General features: G+C 53.1%; 1 pseudogene; it reads left to right on the forward strand.

Moving 5' to 3' along the window:
* Nucleotides 1-505: 505 nt before the first annotated feature.
* Nucleotides 506-1,332, forward strand: LOC133927691 (peroxidase 52-like; annotated as a pseudogene).
* Nucleotides 1,333-2,614: the final 1,282 nt, after the last annotated feature.

Genomic DNA, 2,614 nt, shown 5'->3' on the forward strand with positions numbered 1-2,614 from the left:
GATTTTATTTTATATTTGGACTATTTATATTGTAGTTTTCAAAAAATTCAAACTTATTTGTTGATTTTATGATGTTAAGAACTTCTAATATATTTATATTGTACTTTTAGGAGTTTTATACTTGTATATTATTTTCAAAAGTTTAGAGTGTGCAACGGACACACCCAGTGAAATCCTGGCTACCCCACTTCTCAACGTTATTGGGATAAGATGGTATTTCATCCAAAAGTTTGGAGCACGGGCATTCTACCACTGTATATATCTCTTCTCTCAATTGGAACCGAAGATGATGCAATAGTTGCTCTCAAATTTCCTCAAATTTCCAGTTCCCGGCAGCCCTGTTTGACTCCACAACGGAGGTCACGGATTCGCATGCATGCAACTCTTCCTGGAAGCACTATAAATAAAGCCATGTACATGTATCCCCCTATCAATCCAAGAAGGCATCACTGCTCGAGTGCCTTCACTGGACTGAGCTAGGCAGGTCATCCAACTGCTTATTGCCATGGTGGCTCCTAACTTGATGCAATGCTTGCTCGCCATCTCCCTCCTCTCCTGCGCTGCCCATGCACAGCTCTCGCCGACATTCTACGCCTCCTCCTGCCCTAACCTGCAGAGCATCGTGCGGGCGGCGATGTCCTAGGCCGTCAGCATTGAGAGGCGGATCGGCGCATCCCTGCTCAGGCTCTTCTTCCACGACTTCTTTGTGCAAGTATATACTAGAACTGATTATCTTAAGTTCTTAGCTACTACACACCAGCCGCTGATTCTTTGTTCCAGATAACTAATGAATTGGTACAAATATAGTACTACTCTGGTGACTGTAACATCATACCTATGCGATGATAGGGTTGCGACGGATCAATTCTTCTAGACGCGGGAGGCGAGAAGAGCGCCAGCCCGAACTTGAACTCGGTGCGTGGCTTTGATGTCATCGACACCATCAAGAACAACGTCGAGACCGCATGCCCTGGAGTCGTTTCCTACGCCGACATCCTCAGCTTTGTTGTGCGTAGCTCGGTGGGCCAACCTGGAACGTGCCCCTCAGGCGGCGGGACTCGACGAAGGCTAGCGCGTCCCTTGCCAACATCAACCTCCTGGCCAACCGCCAGCCTCTCCATGATCATCTCCCGATTCGGCCGTCAGGGGCTCTCGCCGCGCGACATGACGACGCTGTCCGGTGTGCACACCATCTGATTTGCGTAGTGCACTACTTTCCACGGCCGCATCTACGGCGACACCAACATCAACTCCTTCACGGCACTGAGGAGGCGGACGTGCCTGCAGACCAACGTTGAGCAGGGCCTCCGGCGGTCCCTAGCTTGTTGTTGATGACTCATGGTCCCTAATATCGCTTGGCTTGCCTAGGAAGATTCGACCCACTTGATCTGAACGGCCCGTTCGATGACGCTGATGACAAGGGGCATTCAATGCGCCCTATGAGAAGGGTGTGACTTCGCCTTATCAGGCGGACGTGGGACGCATGGCATCCTGTGGTTAGGGAGTCACGGGGGGCGGTTCCGCTTCTCCATGATCGTGGCCTAGCAGGCCAAGAGATAGGGCAAACGCTCATTTTTCTAGGTGGGGTGGGGGGGGGGGTAATTTCTCCTTTACCTTTATAAGGGGAGAGATTACCCTGACTGGCTTTTTCGCTCGCGCATTGTTCTCATCTACCTTTTGCCTCCAGTTTTTCTTGCTTTGCGCGTGTGTCTGTCGATTGCTGCTCTTTTTTCTTCTCCGCAGTCCAGCGCCTGTCGCCATCTTCCTGTGATCCGTATGGTTGGCTTGAGTGCCCTAGGTGGAGCAAGAACTCAAGCGGCCAGCGAAACCACCAATGCGGCCGCAGCGGGGGGCCCTCAGGTGGCGCTGGTAAACCTGTTGTTGATGGGGCCGCCGCCTGGGGTGGAGCTCCACCGCGCCAGCAGGAGTCATCCCCAGCAGACCACCATGCTGGGGGTGTCTGCCATCGATGATGAGGAGCTTGACCGGATTGTCAGGGAGGGGAAGATTCCCTCCAGAGCCGTCGTTCGGCCTTCGCTGGATAAGGAGGTCCCGGAGCCTCTAGCCCACGAAGTTGTGGTGTTCGAGGCTTTTTCAAAGAGGGCCTGGGCTTTCCGTGGGTGTCACTGCTCGAGGAGGTGCTCTGCCACTACTATGTGAAGCTTCCGCAGCTCCATGCCAACGCCATCGCACGCCTGGCCACCTTCAAGTGGGCCATGCGGGCAGAGGGGTGCGAAGGGAGGGCAGACTTCTTCGTAGCCCTCCACTTCGCCAGCTGTCAGCCGAAGATGATCAAGGGCGAGGAGATGAAGAGCCCCTTAGCTTCGGTAGTGTTAATTTCCAGATACGACTACAGTACCGCGATGCCTTCCCAGCGAAGGCTATTAACGGTCGATGGTATACCGATTGATTGCAGCGGTGGTTCTACTACAACATTGGCCTTGCATCCCCCTTTGCTCCACAAACCGAGATATCACATATGTCCCGGAGCCGGAGACAGGGATCACGGACGACCAATTCACTTCACGGTTGGCCCTTCTTTGGAGGGTAGCCGAAAGGATGAGCATGCGTGATCTCGTGGAGGAGTTCACCATGCTGCTCATTCAGCCCCTTT

The sequence above is a fragment of the Phragmites australis genome, chromosome 8, assembly GCF_958298935.1.
Source record: "Phragmites australis chromosome 8, lpPhrAust1.1, whole genome shotgun sequence".
Lineage (NCBI taxonomy): Eukaryota > Viridiplantae > Streptophyta > Magnoliopsida > Poales > Poaceae > Phragmites > Phragmites australis.